Consider the following 19,108-nt stretch of genomic DNA (forward strand, 5'->3'; position numbering starts at 1 on the left):
TGCGCGGAACTACAGGCCAGTCAGCCTCACCTCAGTCCCTGGAAAAATCATGGAGCAGGTTCTTGAGGAATCAATTCTGACGCACTCAGAGGAGAGGCAAGTGATCAGGAGCAGTCAGCATGGATTCAGCAAGGGCAAATCACACCTGACTAACCTAATTGCCTTCTGTGAGGAGATAACTGGGTCCGGGGATGAGGGGAAAACAGTGGACGTGTTATTCCTTGACTTTATCAAAGCTTTTGATACAATCCCCCATAGTATTCTTGTCGGCAAGTTCAAGAAGTATGGGTTGGATGAATGGACTATAAGGTGGATAGAAAGCTGGCTAGATTGTCGTGTTCAACAGGTAGTGATCAATGGCTCCACGTCTAATTGGCAGCCGATATCAAGCGGTGTGCCCCAAGGGTCGGTCCTGGGGGCGGTTGTGTTCAATATCTTCATTAATGATCTGGATGATGGCGTGGTCTGCACTCTCAGCAAGTTTACAGATGACACTAAACTGATAGGAGCGGTCAATACGCTGGAGGGTAGGGATAGGATACAGAGAGACCTAGACAAATTAGAGGATTGGGCCGAAAGAAACCTGATGAGGTTCAACAAGGACAAGTGCCCAGTCCTACACTTAGGACGGAAGAATCCCATGCACTGCTCCAGACTAGGGACTGGATGGCTAGGCAGTAGTTCTGCAGAAAAGGACCTAGGGGTTACAGTGGACGAGAAGCTGGATATGAGTCGACAGTGTGCCCTTATTGCCAAGAAGGCTAACGGCATTTTGGACTGTATACATAGGAGCATTGCCAGCAGATTGAGAGAGGTGATCGTTCCCTTCTATTCGACATTGGTGAGGCCTCATCTGGAGTACCATGTCCAGTTTTGGGCCCCACACTCCAAGAAAGATGTGGAAAAACTGAAAAGAGTCCAGCCTAGGGCAACAAAAATGATTAGGGGGCTGGAAGACATGACTTATGAGGAGAGGCTGAGGGAACTGGGATTGTTTAGTCTGCAGAAGAGAAGACTGAGGGGGGATTGATCGCTGCTTTCAACTACCTGAAAGAGGATGGATCTAGACTGTTCTCAGTGGTACCAGATGACAGAACAAAAGGAGCAATGGTCCCAAGTTGCGGTGGGGAAGGTTTAGGTTGGATATTAGGAAAACCCTTTTTCATGAGGAAAGTGGTGAAGCATTGGAATGGGTTCCCTAGGGAGGTGGTGGAATCTCCTTCCTTAGAGGTTTTTAAGGTCAGGCTTGACAAAGCCCTGGCTGGGATGATTTAGTTGGGGATTGGGTTGGACCAGATGACCTCCTGAGGTCCCTTCCAACCCTGATATTCCATGATTTTTAAGCTGTTCCCATGTATCAAGGTGAGCTGCAGCTCAGCGAAGCCCAAGGATCTGAGGCCAGCTACTTTGCAGCAGAGGCAGACCAAGCAGCAGGTACAACGCGGGGTCGCACCCCGGCCGGCAGATAGAATCTCATGTCCGAGATCCCGGCTCCTGTTCCTTTGCAAAGTGTGCTTTTGCTCTGGATTTGAGCTGTGGGCCAAGTGGCCTCTGGCTTCTCGTCCGGGCTCCATCCTCCATGCGCCTGGCCATCAGCGGGACTATCTAAGGAGAGCAGCTTCCCCACCCCCGCTGCATCCCAATCTCTGCCCAGCTGGGGAAGGAAAAGAGGCAGCCCGGAGATAAGACTCTTTTGAGTGCTGGAGACGGCTGGAGCATCTTAGTTGCATACCCACAGTGCATTGCCCGCAGCGAAACGAGTCCCTGGTCAAGGGGCTGGTTTTGCTCCCTGTGTCCCCGGTTCCCATGATCCAACTCGGGCTCTCAATCGGTTCAATTCCATTTCCTCTAAAAGCTCTGCGGTTTAGCGGGCTGTGAGAGTACTCACCCTGACTTGTGGTAGCATACGCGGTTGCCCTGGCAGCGCCTTTGCCGTGTGTTCTCTGTACTTTGCTTTCTCTTCAGTTCATATAAATCTTTTGTCTTTTACTAAAGATTTCCGTGGAGAGGAACATTTATGAGTTTGTACCCAATTTTTTGAGGCTTTGCTTTGGCGAGGCTGTTCCCTGTTGTGAAAAAAACAGAAGGATGCTACCTGAACTGGTGTCAGTGGCTCAAGCTTTTCTATTAGTGTATGAAAACAACTCAGAGCTCTGAAAATGATTGTTTGGGATTTTCTGCCTCTCTCTTTTTTTTTTTTGAGCTCATTGTGTTAGTGAGATGGCTTCCTAGCTAGCAGGGGACTGTTTTGTGATGTGTATTCTGCTGGCTCTTTGGCTTCGTAAGTTTTTGGTTATCACGGTTGAAGAGCAGCAAAGAAATGCCTTGTTGTTTGTGTTAAGGTTTGGTTTGTCCTAAGAGTGTATGGTTTGGAGTCATTTGTAACTCTTGGGTTAGTTATTGGCAACAGCTTATTTTTGGGCCCCTGAGTTGAAAGGCTGCTCTTGCAGATTTCAGTTTGTCATTGTTGGAAGGTCAGTCAAAGAGCTGCTTTCTTTATCTAGTCCATGTGGGTTCTTACGCCGCCCTCCTTAATATACCTTCCAGAAGGTGATTGCATGGTTTCCCTCATCTCCCCACAGAAGAGAAATTGTCCATCCCTTTCCTGTTGGGAAAACACCAGTGTTTTCAAACGTTTTGCTCAGATGAGGGATAGTTCATAGGAGCAGAAGAGGAGGAAGGTTGTGGCCCTTTGAGTCAGATTCCTAGCATTTAAGGCCAGAAGGAAGCAGCCGATCACCTCAGAGGGACTAAGGGGCACCAGTGCCCCAAAAACGAGGAACTGCTTTGATGCAAACGAGGAATTGCTTTGATGCAATTTGATGCAATTTGACTGTATGTTTGAGATAGTTGTGTGGGAAGGAGCAGAAAAGAGCATCGGGGCTGCGGAATAGCGCTTGCATAGGCTTTCTTTGGCTACGTCTACACTACAGGATAAATTCGAATTAGCTTAAATCAATTTTATAAAACAGATATTATCAAGTCGATTGTGTGCGTGCACACTAGGCACATTAATTCGGTGGTGTGCATCCATGGTCCGAGGCTAGCGTCAATTTCTGGAGCGGTGCACTGTGGGTAGCTACTGTAAAATAATGAGGCCAATAACGTCGATTTGCGTCCACACTAACCCTAATCAGATATAGTAATATCGATTTTAGTGTTACTCCTCTCGTTTTGTAGGAGTACAGAAATCGATTTAAAGAGCCCTTTAAATCGATATAAAGAGCAGTGTAGTGTGGACGGGTGCAGCGTTAAATCGATTTAATGCTGTTAAAATCGGTTTAACAACGTAGTGTAGACCAGGCCTTTGCCCTGGTTTGCTCTAAGAGTTAAGAGTGAGAGATTGGTAGTCACAGGTCAGTGGGTGGATTTATGGAAATTAGAAGTCTAGAGGGGAAACCAGCGAGAGGAAGGCATCTGCAAGACTTGTCTGTCTTTGAACAGAATTGTGTGTTAAGGGTTCTTGCTTTGAATTCTTCCACTGGAGTCATTTTGGGGAAGTGAGTCAGTCTCACATAGAGTTCCCTAGTTATGGTGTTTGTTGCGTGTCTGGGAGCTTGTCCTGGTGAGGTAGAAATGGGTGGGCGAAGGGGTGTGTGTGCGTGGCAGAATGTCAGTATTGCTTTTTGGTGCTCAGATCAAAGCATGGTGTCTCTTTTGATCAATGTAATCTGTCATATGTCCTTACTGTGAGAACTGTATATTAGCTTGATTTTTGAAACAAGAGGGTTAGAACACAGGAGCTTGTTTTGTTTACCCCATGCATCAACTTGGTATTGTAGTGTCTCCAGGAACGCTGTATCTTTTCTGGGGAAAACCTTCTGGTTAGAAAAACAGAAAAGGGTTGAACTGTGATGATCTTTCTTTCAAGCAGATTTTTTTGAAATAGCAGAAACATCTGGTGTCTTTAGTGTTTTGGTTTCTTTATGATAAACAATACAGTTATGGTTTCTTGGGAAGTGTTTTGTGAGTCTGCAGATGTGAGAGGTTCTTCTTTGTCTTGCTAGAGAATTATTTATGAAGCTGGACTCCTTCTTTCTGCTGTGAGTCTTTTCAACAGTATGAGGGACAAATGCTTTCCAGACTCTGGGTCTGTTGGGGAGATGGTTGTTCTTTTGTTTTTGTTTTTCTTGGGGTGGGGGCTTGATAATATTTGAGATTACATGTACATCAACAACTGCATGAGTTGCAAAGACTTCTTCCCACCCGACCTACGTTCTATGTATCTTGGTTAGTAAGATCGAGACAAGGCACTAGGTGTCGTGCTGCACCCGGCACTCAGGGGCCCCAATCCTGATTTTTCCCCCCAAACCTACTGTAATCTAAATGCTAAATAATAACTCTTAACTTCTCATTATTGCCACCTTCACTATTGGAAAATGCCCAAAATCACGACAGTGGCTTACAAATCATGAGGATTCTTTTTTTAAAAAATGTCAGGTGGGTTTATCTATCTTTCCCTTCTGGTTTTCTGAACCAGGCAAGCTAGAAACTTACCTTTCTAGTGCAGCCAGAGCCCCAGAGAGCAGGAGCCCCCGTCGTCTGGGGCTGGCAGGCAGTGGGGTTCCTCACGGTTGTGTATTCCACACTTTGATCTCACACACCAAGTATCAAGTGTGATCTCCTCAGGCACTAGAACAGCCTTAACATGGAGTCACAGACAGCCCCCTTGGGCACCCTGACTCTAGCTTGACACCCAGGTGTAGCAAAAGCTGCTGTAACATGCAAACTCTGTATGTCTGTCATGGTATAATTCCCCACTCTGAACCTTAGCGTCCAAAAGATGGGGTACCAGCATGAATTCCTCTAAGCTCAATTACCAGCTTAGTACTTGTAGCGCTGCCAGCAACCAGGAATTCCAGTGCCTGGTACACTCTAATCCCCCAAAAACCTTGCCCGGGGACCCCCAAGACCGAGACCCTCTGGATCTTAACACAAGGAAAGTAAACCCTTTCCCTCACCGTTGCCTCTCCCAGGCTTCCCCTCCCTGGGTTACCCTGGAAGATCACTGTGATTCAAACTCCTTGAATCTTAAGCAGAGAGGAAAATGCACCTTCCCCCCTCCTTCTCTCTCCGCCTCCCAGACTCTCCCTGAGAGAGACAGTAATCCTAACACAGAGAGAAATTTGCCTCTCTCTCCCCCTTCTCTCCTTTCTCCCCACCAATTCCCTGGTGAATCCAGTCCCCATCCCCTGGGGTCTCACACCAGAATAAAAAAAACAATCAGGTTCTTGAACAAGAAAAGCTTTTAATTAAAGAAAGAAAAAACAGTAAAAATTATCTTTGTAAATTTAAGATGGAATATGTTACAGGGTCTTTCAGCTGTAGACACTGGGAATACCCTCCCAGCCTAAGTATACAAGTACAAATTAAAATCTTTCCAGCCAAATACACATTTGAACTCCTTCCAGCCAAATACACATTTGCAAATAAAGAAAACAAACATAAGCCTAACTCGCTTTATCTACCCAGTACTCACTATTCTGAACTTATAAGAGCCTGTATCGGAGAGATTGGAGAGAAACCTGGTTGCACATCTGGTCCCTCTGAGCCCCCAGAGTGAACAACAACCAAATTGTAACAGCACACACACAAACTTCCCTCCCTCAAGATTTGAAAGTATCCTGTCCTCTGATTGGTCCTCTGGTCAGGTGACAGCCTGGCTCACTGATCTTGTTAACCCTTTACAGGCAAAAGAGATATGAAGTACTTCTGTTCCATTAACTCTTAACTATCCATTTATGATAATGTCCTTTAGGGCTAACCCTAGCCAAACAGCCGGGATCCCTTGGTTATGCTTAGAAGGCGTGCCGTCTCCCTGAATCCAAGCAGCATCGGGGGTGGGGACAACAGTTTCTTCCTGACAGGGATTTTTATTCCATTCCCCCAGAGCTCAAGCTGATGGGGGCAAGTGTTTGTGCAGGTCTCTGCTTCCTCGTCGGTGTGTGAGGGGGAGCAATCAGCCAAGTCTTTTGTCCACGTATAATCCACAGTGGGTTGTCTGATGTCTCAGTCAGGGCCTTCTCTTGTTGGAAAGGAGATGACGCTTCTTCTGGTAAACCAGCATTTCACACTTGGTAATGCTTCTCTCCTGACTGGTGGCGGGGTGGCAGCAAGGGGGTTTACAGCTTTAGTGCCAACACTTATATATCACCTTACAACATGGGCTACGGCTATTATAGGTGAGAAGAATGCATGCAGCAACTCACGAGCTTGTCATAAACACTAAACACATTTTTATGAATCTAATGCCTGTTTTAACAACAGTAACAAACGAGTGAGCAAGACTAGTTTTCAGCCATGCGTTTGTCACTTTTCAGTAAGGCCCAGGGGCCTTGGCATGAGCTGGCACCTGGTCTGCCAGTGTCAGAAGAGGATCTTCCCTCTCATGTCCATAGGTGTCTGTACTGGGAGCAGTACTGTTCAACTTATTCATAAATGATCTGGGGAAAGGGATAAACAGTGAGGTGGCAAAATTTGCAGATGATACAAAATTACTCAGGATAGTTAAGTCCCAGGCAGCCTGCGAAGAGCCACAAAGAGATCTCACAAAACTGGGTGATGGGACAACCAAATGGCAGATGAACGTCGGTGCTGTTAAGTGCAAAGTAATGCACATTGGAAAACATAATCCCAACTATCCCTATAAATTAAAAAACCTGTGCAAAATTTCAAGAGAACATTGAACACACTGGCCCCAAAAACAAATTGCCTAAAGAAAAGGGTTGGTATAATCAGTGATGAGCTTTGACAATATTAACACCAGGTTCCCTCCTCCTCCTCACCCCATGAGGGGGTTGTGGCCACCCCCCCGGACTTCTGCCCCATCCACCCCACCACGTTCCTTGATGCCCCCCGGGACCTCTGCCCCATCCACTTCCCTTCCCAGTCCTCTGACTACCCCCTGCCTACCCATCCAACCGCTCCTCTCTTTCCTGATTGCCCCCCAGGACCCCTGTCCCATCCAACCACCCCTTCTCCGTGTCCCCTGACCACCCCCCTCCACCCCATCCAACCCCTGCTCCTTCCTGACTGCCCCCCCAGGACCCTTGCCACCATTCAATCCCCCTGTTTCCTGCCTTCTGATCGCCTCACCCCTATCCACCTTCCCACACCCTCCAAACTCCCCTGCCCTCTTCCTACACCCTCTCCCTGCTCCCTGCCCCCTTACCATGCTGCCTGGAGCTGCTCGGCCAGGCCCAGCACCAGCATCAGCACCACAGGGCCTGAGCCAGACTGGGCTGGGAGCTGTAACTGGAAGGCAGGGACCAGCACCAGCACCGCGGGGGCTGGGCTGTGCCGAAGCCACAGGGTTGGGACCCAGCATTGGCGCCGCAGGGGCCGGGCCAGATCCGCGGGGCCAGGACCCAGCACCGGCACTGTAGGGGCCAGGCTGGAGCCACGGGGCCAGGACCCAGGACCGGCGCCACGGGGCGTGAGCTGGGCCAGGCCGGGAGCTGCAACCGCGGGGCTGGGCCCCAGCACCGGTGCCACAGGGGCCGGACCAGGCCGGAGCCTCGGGGCTGGGACCCAGCACCGGCGCCACAGATAGCCACAGGACTGGAGCCAGGGGTACTTGGCTGGGGCAGGATCATGATGGGGCTGGAGGTGTTCTGCCGGGGGTACAAGGCTGGAGGGAGCTTCTAAGCCGGCCGCACCTCCCCTCCCCCCATGGCCCAGTTTACGTGCGCCTGCTGCTTGTTTCAGGCTTCCTTTGAACATCTGATTTGCGGGAAGCAGGAGAGGGGGGCAGAGCATTCAGGAGAGGAGGGGGAAGTGAGCTTGAGCTGGGGCCAGGGTGGAGTGCCAGAGCTTTTGTTAAATAAAGCCCTTATAGAACCGGTTGTCCTAGAACAACCGGTTCTAAAAGGACTTCTAAATTTAACAACCGGTTCCTGCGAACCGGTGCGAACTGGCTCCAGCTCACCACTGGGTATAACCCGATACTTTTAATAGATTTGATGTTAATATTAAACATTGGGATAACTTTAATGTTAATAAGTACCCCTGTAACAATGTATAGTGTGTATGATTTGGGGAAAAAAACTTTAAGGTCAGATGGTACTGATGCTTCTCAGCTATTCCCTGTGCATAAACCTAAAGCTTAGCAAAGCAGAAAAAAACATTACAAATTTGGTCTGCTGTATAAGAAGAAAAACTGAGGCACACCACTTCATGAATGTAATAACTGACCAGTGGGATAATTTCCCCTAAACCCTTAAAAGATGGAGCCATTGAAACCTGGCCTGCCTATAGAACAAAAACACAAGGAAGTGTGGGGGTAATTCCTTTGTTTTGCTTGCAATCAACAAGGATATTTGTAAAAGGAAGGACTATTTTAAGAAATAATTTGCCACCCCAGAAGGGGTAGAAACACGTTCTTTTTGTCTTTTAGAAAATCAGGAAAAGACGGTACCAGCTGAAGAGCAACCCAGAATACCATGGATCTACTGTCGCACCAAAGATTGTGTTTTGTTTTTTATGTTTTGCATTTTGGCTTGTGTTGTTTGTCTTGTTAGCATTGTTGTGTGTTATGTGACAAAAAAGAAAATACTGCATTAGGCAGAAAAGGATTACAAGCATTTTAACTGTATTTACAGAAACCAATATTGCAGAAGGGCAGAAGTCAAGAAACGCCCATCTGTTAACAGGGAAACATCCTTAGGTGGTAAAGGCACATATAAAGGCAAAATATGCATGAGACACAAGGTTTATCTGTTGGTGGGAATAAAAGGATGGACATAAAAAAAATTAAAGTACAAAGTGAAATTACCAAGGGACAAAAGGGTATGTAAAAACATTGGTTACTAAAAAAATAAGGACAGCCCTGCCTGACCCCCAGCTGTGAGGCAGGAACCCCCTGACCCACAGCCCAACTCCCCATCCAGCCCTGGGCAACAGCAGCATCACCCCAGGCAGTGACAGCCAATTGGCTGCCAGCTGGTCAGAAACCGTCACCCAGTGACAGACAGAAAACAGCAGTACATGCAAGTGGATTCGCCCTGTGAACATACCCCAGTGCTGCACCTTCTCACCAGGCAGGAGGGGGCACCGCTCCTGCGGTCTCTGTTCCTCCTGGCAGGGGGAACCGACGCCGGCCTGGCCTTGATCTGCTTCTCACAGGTGTGTGCCGCGCTCTGAGCACACAAGGCCCTGATGGCTCCACTCAGCATCGCTGTCAGACAGTGTCACCTAGTGACCACCCAATATGCAACAAGTCTGTCAGAAAACACGAGGCAGACCAACAATAGCTGGTACCACCCCTCTTCTCAAGCAGCTCATGTCACTCCCACCAGCAACCACCCACCACTGCAGCACACACCCTGTACCTCAATTCGTCTTTTGGTCCCTTCCCCTCCCATCTCTAGATAACAAGAGCCACCAGTGTGAGTTCTAGGGTGGGGACAGCAACATTTCCAGAAGAGAAAAGTTCCAAGAGCTGGTTCCAAACCCAGCCTGACAAACAGCCCAAGCACCCAATCAGCCTCCAACAGCCTCTCTCCAGTGTCTCTTTCCAAGTGCCTGGTGCCCCTTCCCCAGACTGCATAGGCCCACACAGACATGAACAACCCCCCCACACACACACAAACACACACAGAACCATATACACATAAGGGAAAGCCACACAAAATATAGAAAGAACAAATCCACACCAAAAAAGACAGCAAAAGCATACAACAAGAAAGCACAAAAACCACATACCAAAAGAATACTTAGCAAAAAACAATCTGCATGCAAAAATCATACACACACCAATGCACTCAAAACTATGCCAGGCATCCACCAAAATCACACAGGACCCACATGCACATCAACACAACAGATGAAAACCACATTAACATAGAGAAAGCCAGGCAGGTTTTGAGTCACACAGCTGGTTTGGGGAGCAAAGAATGAGGAGGAGTCGGGGGGCAGTGCTCTGGGCTCTGCCTGACCCCTCTTGACACAGGCGGCTGGTGGAGAGCAGAGCCGGGTAGATCTGTGGAATCTGCCCTGCTCTCTGTAAAGCAAGGAGACCTCAGTGTCTTCTGAGCTGGAACTGTATTTTCTGCAGGATAAAATGATTGGTAGAAGCCGTTTGCTTAAAGAAAACTAGTACTCTAGGTGAGGTTTGAACTCACAACCTTAGCATTACTCCACTCAGCACTGCTTTAGAGACACTGTACACTAACCCACAGCACCATTGAAGTCAACATTCAGGGTCTTGTCTCCATGTTTCATGGATGGATGAGAGGGGTGGAAGGGTTGCATTAGCTAAAACAAATTGATATTTAAGGCTCCAGGATGGCAGCAGCAGAGGTGGGGAGCCTTCTTCTGTGTGATAGAGCTGGTTCCCCCTTTCATTGCTGAGGGGAAGGTTGGTGCTTTGAGCCCACCTGGTGCTGGAACATCCCATGAGTGAGATTAATGGGACTTTTGAGGAGGGAAAGGAAGTCTTTTCTGTTCCTGCCTAGCTCCATTGATCTCCTGTGGCCCTTTTGGCTCTCTGCTCCCCTGTTGGGGAGATGCAGAGACAAGCCCCCACCGAGAGGCTGTGTCCCATGGAGTGTGTGTGGGAGAGGGGGAGGGTTGGATTGGGCTCAAGGGGAGAAGGTTGTGTGTGACAGTGTGTGGGGGAGGGGGAGGGTGTGTTCCTTAGGATATAAATGATGGAAAACACAGGAGTAGAGACAGTGAAGCCCTGTGTCTCAGTGTTATGACCCTGTGTGGTGCTGCCGTTCACCTTCCCCTCCTATGGTCTCATCTTTCATTGAATCCAGCATTTTTTCACCTATCATCACCACAGAGGTGTTGCACATGCCTCAGATACAGAGTGTCCCTCTTAGAGACCCTGCGGACTGGAACTGATTTCAGCTGCTGGACAGCTCTGCTAGGTTTTTATTCATTTGCACAGGAAAATGCTGAGTGTTTAAATTCATTTCAACCATCCCCATTCAGCGAACTCCTGAACATACTGGAGATGGGTCTGGAAATCGATCTTCATTCGAAAAAGTCACTTGGGCTACGTCTTCACTACCCGCCATATCGGCGGGTAGCAATCTATTTCTCGGGGATCGATATATCACATCTCATCTAGACGTGATATATCGATCCCGGAACTCCATCAACCCGAACGGCGGTAGCGGAGTTGACATGGGGAGCCACGGACGTTGATCCCGTGCCATGAGGATGGTAGGTAATTCGATCTAAGATACTTCGACTTCAGCTACGTTATTCACATAGCTGAAGTTGCGCATCTTAGATCGATTTTCCCCCGTAGTGTAGACCATCCCTTGGATTGTAACTAGGAACCCATTATCCTGCAGGGAAACATTCACCCACTGAGCTGTTCTCTGAACAAAAATACCCTGTAGAGCCAAGAGCAGGAACAGTTTTTAACCTGGGGGTTACTAAACTTAATCTCTCTACAAACACCACAGCTTCCAAACTCCCCACCCCCGCTCTGTGTCACCAGAGCACAACAACAACTCTCCTTGGAGCACACACAGCTCCCCAGCTCCATGCCCGTCAGTCTCTCCAGCATTGCTCCACTCCCTTAAAGCAGGGTCTCAACCTCAATGTACCTTAGGGCCAGTGCCAGTCCTCCAATCCTCCCAGTGGGCCAATAATGTCACTTATACCACTCAGAACTCACCCTCCAAAACTCTGCCTCTCACCTGCCTAAGGGTCTGGGAGAGAGATGGGGGGAGGAGGTCTAGGGTTCAGGCCCTGGGTTGGGGCTGTGGATTGGGGTGCAGGAGGGGTGCAGGCTCTAGGGGGAGTTTGGGTGCAGAAGGGGAGAGAGGCTGGTCTCTGGGAGGGAGTTTGGGTGGGGGAGAGGTTCTAGGGTGCAGGCTGTGGGATGGAGTTTGGGTGCTGGGTGCAGGCTCTAGGCGAGGGTAGGGGGAATAGGAGGAGGGGTGGGGGTGCAGGCTCTGGGAGGGAGATTGGGGCGGGTGGGAGGGTGTGTGTGGAGGGAGGGAGTGCAGGCTGTGGGAGGGAGTTGGGGGGCTGGGAGGTGTGGAGGGTGTGCAGGCTCTGGGAGGAAGTTTGGGGGGAGGAGGGGGTATGTGAGGAGGGGTGGTGGTGTAGGCTCTGGGAGGGAGTCAGGGGTGCGGCACTTACCTGGGGCTCCAAGGTATGGCAGGCTGGGGGGCCTCTGCATGCTGCTGCCCCCAGGCATCACCCCCACAGCATCCCATTGGCTGCAGGGGCTTGGAGTGGGGGCAGCGCATAGAGGCACAGCTCTGCCCCGCCCTGCCATGGGGAGAGGCTGGCAGCCACTGGAGCGAGCAGGCAGATGCTGCACTGCTGGGGCCCCTGGAGGGGAGCCCCTGGGGGCAGCAGGTGGGGCCAAGGAGTGACCTGGTCCCAAAACTGCTGAAGCCCCATGGGCAAGACCTGGGAACCAGGACTGCCAGCCAGACAAACACGTTTAAGAGGAGGCGTCCCTCTCCCTGTCAAAAAATGATCTTCCTCCTTCAGTTCAGTGACAGCCTGAATTGTTCCTTATCCCGGCAGAGCCAGAGGATTGAAAGCAGCAACATCAAACCCCTGTGTAGCTCGCAGGGATGGACATAAACACTCCCTGGTATCTGAAGAAATGTTCAGCTTTGCCTTTGGTCAACTATAAGGCGAAAGGGAAAGGAGGTGGCGCCAGATATAAAGAGTGAAACACGACACATCACAGTTATGCCAATGGTGGCTGCAAAATCTTTTTATGTAGTTCTTCTTATCATCAGTGTATTGTATTCTCCGGAGTCTAGGCCTTGACCAAGAAATTTGTACCTTGATAAAATAATCAACTGCCCTTGGTGAAGGCAATGGACTTAACACCCACTGGGGTGTCCCTACACAGGTACAAGTACTAACAACAGTAGCTGCCTTTTAGCCATAGTTTTTAATTAGGGCAAATAATTGAAACAAACCCCGTTAAATCACTTCTCAGCCCGAGTCCTTCACCCACATTCCCTAGAGCATTGGGCCACCATGTGGACGTTTCATTTCCCGCCTCAATTTCACACAGAGACACAATTTCCTTTGTACAAATCCATGAGCAGCAAAACCTCCCTATGTCTCTGGTCTCAGCCAGGGTATTCGATTCCAGTGAACTCTTCTCTCCTGCGATGGTGATGGGCAGACAGAGGGGTCGTGGCACCTGCATCCCTGCCAGGGAGATATTGGCTCGGCTCTTTCTTTCTGCTGCTGTTGTTCGTCCATGAAACATCAAGGGTGGAACGCAAGGCTAAGCTCACACACCAATCCCCTGAAACATTTCAGTGCCCCAGAGAAATCCTGCCCCCAGCTATTGGAATGATGTGGTGGAGATTTGACTAGGAAAGAGACTGAATTGTCAGAGTGGGGAACGAACAACAATCTACAGCAATGTCGTTAACACAAACACACTCTCATCCTGCTCCAGCCAGAAGGGAAATGGGCAGGAACTCTCGCTGTTCAGCCAAGGACACACTTACACACTGATGAGCAGCCATGAGTGTGCTGGGGAAGCTGGTCTGAGCAAACAATTGGAATGACAATTCAGTGAGAAAAGAATAATCATGTAGTGAAGCAAATGCATGTCAAGTAGTTGTGCCTGAGTGGTTAAGGTGATGGACTAGAAATCCATTGGGGTTTCCCTGCACAGGTTCAACTCCTGCCAACTACACAGGCACTGTGTTGTTGTCGTTATTATTGCACTCTTAGTGCCTAAGCATCCACAGTGTGAACTGGAGCCAGATCTAGTTTCACTCTCTCTACACTTAAAACACTGCTATAGCTCTCTGGAGCGGACAGTGACTGGAGGGGTTTTCCCATCCCTGTAATAGCTACATTGACAGAACAGTTCTTCCTTTTCTTTAGCACTATCGAACCAGGGCTTAGGTCACCTTAACTCTATGGGTTTGGGGGTGTGGTCTCACCCTGAGAGATGTCGCTCTGCCAGTTCAGTACCCAGCGTACACCAGCCCTTAGATTCTTCTTGGTATTTCAATGCAGGCACTGACCTGTGAGAGGAAAACATCAGCTCACAAACACAGAGACTAAATTCCCCACATTTAATCTCGCTGCACTTTCCAGAAAGTCACAAAATTCAATTCATTCTTGCTAGGACAGAGAAAAAATAAGTGACACTAAGTTTTTGGCTTGGTTACATAAAATTAAGTGTTTAACTAATATAGTAAAAAATCTGTACTGATTCCTCTAACTAACACCACAGCGTAAAATAGGAGCAGAGACAAATCTTGTCAGTGACAGCTAATTTCGCAAATGTTCTTCCCATTATTAATTTCCACGCTGCCCCCATTGGAGGTCTGGGCATCTCCAGTGTCATTGCTCTGCAGTCACCTTCCCCTTAGAATTGTTCTCAGACATTTGCCTTTCTCTGCAGCGTGGGGCATGGGGTCACTTGCTGGAGGATGAATCTATGAATCTATTCCCAAATTTGGAAAATTGTGCGGTTAAGAATGTGAATAGTGACCCCGTCACCTTCCTGCACCTGCTCTACATTGCTCCCCAGCAGCTTCTCCCCCTGCAGAGTAACCCCAGCATGGCAGTGCAGCTGCCCAGGGTTCAGCAAGGGCCCCTGGCAAGGACAGTGGGTGCAGCTAACAGCCCGGTGTGCCTGGCAGTGAGGCAGTTTAAAAAAGCACCACTGCCCCAGAAGTACAGAGACTGAATTCCCCAATTTTAACATCATGACCCCGTGTAGAAAGCCACACGTGCCAGTTGTATTTTCACAGGGAGATGCAAAAATCAAGTGACACTAATTTTTAAATTGAATAAATAAAGTTGAGGAGATAGTTATTAACCTCACAAAAAAAAAAGGCTCATTTCCCAAACAATCCTCAAAATGTTACTAATTCCCACCCTTCCTCCATAGCAGCTCTGTGCAGTGTAACTGTTCTGCAGGCAGCTTCCCATTAAATGCTGTTGTGGGATATTCCCCGGCCAGGAAATGTATGAATGACAGAATCTGAAGCACAAACCTGGCTCCTTGCCCCAGGCAGGATTTGAGTGTTTTGTCCCTGTCACTTAATGTTTGTCAATAGTACAGATGCCATGAGCAGGACTCTTGGCTCTGCTGGAGGGATCCTGGCACAGGGGCTGGTGGGGGAGAAAGGATTGTAGATTCTGACCTGCACTCTGGAGAGGAGCTAATAAGCAAAGGGGGCATTTTTAACTTCTCCCCTACCCTCAGTGTCCCTGGGCTGGAATTGTACACTTCACAGGGCCAAACGAGGGGATGATGCCATTTGGTTAATGAAAATCAGTGCTTCAGGTTAGGTTTGAACTCACAACCTGAGCATAGCTCCTCTCAGCATTGCCCTATAAGTACTGCACGCTAACCAATTGTGCCACTGGAGCACCTGTTAATTGCTATTCTCCCTAGGTTGATAAAGGCGAGGAGTGACTCCAAAACATTCTCAGTGGAGTTGAGAGCAGGTAGTGACAAGCGTTGTGCTTGGTGGGGTGGATTCTTCTTAAGGCTTCCAGGCACCATTTCACCCTTTGTTCGTCCCTGTGTAATAACAGAGCTGATTACGACTCACTGTAGAGTCTTGCTGCAGACCAACAGATCTGAAATCACTTATCACCAGTGTCTCTCATCCAACAAACTACCCAGTCTGCGCTAGCAGTGAGGCTCCCACACTAACAGCTGAAATCAGGAAGAGTTGTATGAAGTGCAGGGCCCCAGGGGTGCCTGAACAGGGGGGAACAACACCCCAGAACTTTTAAAAATGGGAGAGCTCTGCCTTGCCACTTTGTAATGACCATAAGGGTGAGTGAGGGGGGAGGAGGTGGAGAGCAGTGAGCAGGAGGTGGGGTCTTGTGGGGAAGAGGCTGCACAGGAGCGAGGCCTTGGGGAGAAGGGGTGGTGCAGGGTCATGGCCTCGAGTGGAAGGGATAGAGCTACTGTTCGGGCTCTGGTGGCCACTACTTTTAGGGAGCCTGTTCCACTCCTGGTGGGACCACAAGATGTCCCAGAGCGGAGAGGTTGGCCAGCAGAGCGCTGATGGGGGGAATGGCAAGTGGTCGGCAATATGGCCAGACAGTGGAGGGAGAAAGGGGCTTTCCCTCAGGAGGTAAGAGGTGAACTCTGGGTTTTCATTGACCCAGAGCAGCAGCTGCGGGTGAGGTGCAGTGAAGGGAGGGGCACATCCACAGAGCTTTTGGTGTCTGGATTTAAGAGTCGGAGGCAAAAGGCCACTGCCCAGAGGGCTGTGGGTGGGTGTTTTGCTCAAAGTGTTATGTTATGAATCCTCATTGTGGTGTTTTCTCAAGTTAACACAAGGTGATTTTCCTCCTTTTTCTTAAAGTTTCTTTTCTACACTCAGTGCATGTGAGTGGGGAAAGTATCGCCTCTTAGAGGCACCCAGTGGCCAGGGCTAGTTTCCCCAGGTTACTGGGTGGGGGCTTAAGCAGATTGTATGTTGTATTATTGAAGAGGAGCCCCAAACACCCAGGCAGGGAATTGTAACTTCAGCCTTCAGAGTAAGAGCCAGAAGTGCCGCCAGCTGAGCTAGCCAGGCCACCTAAATTTATTAACCCCTTTCACCGCAAGAGCAAACACTGGGTACTCCTGCGCTTCTCAGCAGCTGGGAAAGAGCCTCTTGGGGGAAATCCTCCCCTCTTCTTGCCCCACCCTCAATTGCTCTGTGGCTTTTAAGCCTTCCCTTGGAGCTGTCAGCACTAGCTGCCTCTGCTTCAGATGCCGAGAGGAGGAGAGGTGTGCTGGGGTCCAGCTTCAGACTCTTCCTCCTTCCTGCCTATCCATGACTATTAAACCTGGGCAAGAGGAAGAGGGTGGCAACTGGGCTGTCGACGTGCTCTCTTTCACGTAAATCAGTGTGACTCCTGGCCTATCCCTGCAGAAAGGTGTACTGCATCTGTGTCTGGTGTGAGCTCAGATCAGAGGAATTGGAGGCTACCTCCTGCCCTCCACTGATTCCACTATGGAGAGACATGTCCTCTAAACCGACCTCACTACAAACCTGCACCAGGGAGTGGTCATCATAGAAAAGTTTCCTCTGACAGTTGGGAAAATGGGACCAGCGGTCCTCAGGCCGTCTGACACAATTAAAATCCACCCCCTACACCAAACACTGTGTAGTCCAGAGGAAGGGAGCCAGTTCCTTTCACACCTTAATTGGGGACCATAAACACTAATCTAGCAGTAACAAGTGCCATGGAGCACTGAAAATGTGAAGAACAAGACTCCAACCTCATCATTCTTCCCTGGCCAGGAGGGCCAGAAAGACAGGCCCTTCCTCCAATCACCCTCTACCCATCAAGCCACCCTAAAGCTGTTAATGTGCATTTCCAGAATGCACACCATGTCCAAGTCCAGCTTCTCCAAGTCACTGAACATCCCACAATCTCCTCCTGGGCCCTCCAATCCCTGCCATGTTCCACGTGGACACTTTTACAGATGCCCCTTCCCCAGTACTGCCCTCGTTCAGCTGTGGAGAGGAGCTTTTGTCCCCAGTCCCTGCCCCTTCTGGCACCATCTCCGAGGGCCACCCTGCCTCACTCTCTTCCCACCATATTGGGTCAACCAATAAGTCGCATGGGAAATACAGCTCCCATCTCTGATTTTAAAAGATCAGGTGGGCCAACTGGGGCAGAAGTCCATGCTTCATTGTCTTGTTGGGGATCTCAAAATCAGGGATTCACCTCAGGTAAAGGTGCTGCTGCACTCCCAGAAAACAAGCCACCACTGCACAAAGAAAGACAAAAGGGCTGTTAAAGCCAAGGATTGAACCAGGGACCTTTTGATTTTCACACTAATGCTTGCTCAACTGAGCCACTTTGGTACCTGCAGACCACTATTTTGGCCTGCTGCTTCTCTGTCTGGGATGTTTTTGTCAGCCATGGCCATGGCACACAAAAAGGATGTCATTGTGAATGCCCACGAAGATAAGACTCGCTTTTGCCTGCCATGCTCAGCTTGACTTGCTTCCTCACACCATTCCTGCCTTAGTTCCTGGGTTGACCTGGTGGTAGAAGGGGACTGGGGGCCAGTGATGCTGGGAGGAAGTTGAGCTGGACCATGAGCAAGACTAGACCTTGACAGTAAGAGTCTGGCCACCACTTGTTGCCCTACCTTGTTATCCTGGCTTCCCCCACTGGACGTCATTTAGGAAGGGAAGTGGGGCTTCTACCTCCCCTCCCCAATTTTCACATCACAGAGGAGCACAAACAGGAAAACAAATGGCTGCTCCATACTTCTCCCACGAGAGGAACCAGACAACCTTAGCTGTGGTGAGTAAGAAGTGTCTGTTGGCTGACAGGGCCTGTCCTCGAGGAGCTGAAACAGCACCTGACACCTCCCCCTTGGCTCCACGCTGTGGTAAATGCCCATTGCCTGGCTGCATGGGTGAATGCTGCTCTGGGCTCTGGAGAAAGTCTGTATTGGTCTGTCAACCCCCCATCTTCACTGAGCCAGTCTGGTAAGGTCTCAAGTGCCCCCTTCCGCCTGACAGCTGAGAGTCTGTGCAGATATCAACCCCCCTGCTAGCCCCACAGGCAGCAGCAGCACCAGCCCCCCCAGCACCACAGGGGCACTCAATGCACTTCCTGTGGGGAAATGACTCCTTAGTGTCCAGCTGCTAGAGTGAGAGCCAGGAGAGAGCAGTGTCTGGCTCACCTTGGGGGAGAGAAGAGACCTGATGAGAGCTGATCTTCAGTCTCCCCCGCAATGCTGGTCAGTTTTATTGCCACTGTAATAGTCAGTGCTTCCCTTCAGGGCTGGCCCTAGAGGGGTGCAGGACTGGGACAAATCCCCCCCTTTCTGCCCTTCCCCACTCCACCCCTTCCCCCAAGTCCCACCCCTCACCTGCATCTTCGTGCTCCATTCCTCTCCCTCCTCTTCCTGCACCCCACTGAACAACTGACCACTGGCAGGCGGAGGTGCTGAAGGGGAAGAACAGGAGCCAGGGCTGGTGCAACCATTTAGGCAGACTAGGCGGTTGTCTAGGGTGTCAAGATTTGAAGGTGCCAAAAAGTGCCCCCAAATTTTTTTTAAATGGTTGAGCAGCTGCTGCTGCTGGGACAGAGAGGGAGTCTGAGCTGCCAGCAGCAGCGGGCAGCCCAGGGTGTCCCCTGGGTGCGGGCGCCTCCGCGGCAGCCG

At 49.8% G+C, this 19,108-nt stretch overlaps 3 non-coding genes across 3 annotated transcripts; all 3 read left to right on the forward strand.

Annotated features, from left to right (window-relative positions):
• The first annotated feature begins 1,945 nt into the window (after positions 1–1,945).
• On the forward strand, positions 1,946–2,061 carry LOC127056097 (U5 spliceosomal RNA). Its single transcript, XR_007775739.1, has one exon. It is a non-coding gene; the product is annotated as a U5 spliceosomal RNA (small nuclear RNA).
• A 1,557-nt stretch (positions 2,062–3,618) lies between these two features.
• On the forward strand, positions 3,619–3,807 carry LOC127056089 (U2 spliceosomal RNA). Its single transcript, XR_007775732.1, has one exon. It is a non-coding gene; the product is annotated as a U2 spliceosomal RNA (small nuclear RNA).
• A 9,756-nt stretch (positions 3,808–13,563) lies between these two features.
• TRNAS-AGA (transfer RNA serine (anticodon AGA)) lies at positions 13,564–13,645 on the forward strand. Its single transcript has one exon. It is a non-coding gene; the product is annotated as a tRNA-Ser (tRNA).
• Positions 13,646–19,108: the final 5,463 nt, after the last annotated feature.

This window comes from Gopherus flavomarginatus, chromosome 7, assembly GCF_025201925.1.
Source record: "Gopherus flavomarginatus isolate rGopFla2 chromosome 7, rGopFla2.mat.asm, whole genome shotgun sequence".
NCBI lineage: Eukaryota > Metazoa > Chordata > Testudines > Testudinidae > Gopherus > Gopherus flavomarginatus.